The sequence below is a fragment of the Bison bison genome, unplaced genomic scaffold (genome assembly GCF_000754665.1).
Source record: "Bison bison bison isolate TAMUID 2011002044 unplaced genomic scaffold, Bison_UMD1.0 scf7180017864519, whole genome shotgun sequence".
Lineage (NCBI taxonomy): Eukaryota > Metazoa > Chordata > Mammalia > Artiodactyla > Bovidae > Bison > Bison bison.
Genome location: NW_011495072.1, coordinates 9,447,834 through 9,448,065, shown reverse-complemented (window position 1 = coordinate 9,448,065; position 232 = coordinate 9,447,834).

The window sequence follows — 232 nt, the reverse complement described above, 5'->3', positions numbered from 1 at the left end:
TTCTTGTCTTCCCTCAGGCTAGCCCTGCTCACGTGGCAGTCTCAGCATTCTAAGATTGTGAGAGCAAAAACCACATGGCCTCTTCAAAACTAGACCAGGAACTCACACGGTATTATCCCTCCAACTGCTCTCTACCAATCAAAGCAAATAGCAAGGCCAAATCAAATCCTGATGCAAAAAGCTATAAACCAGCGTGGCTATTTTTACAATGGTCCACACTTGTTCTGTAGTC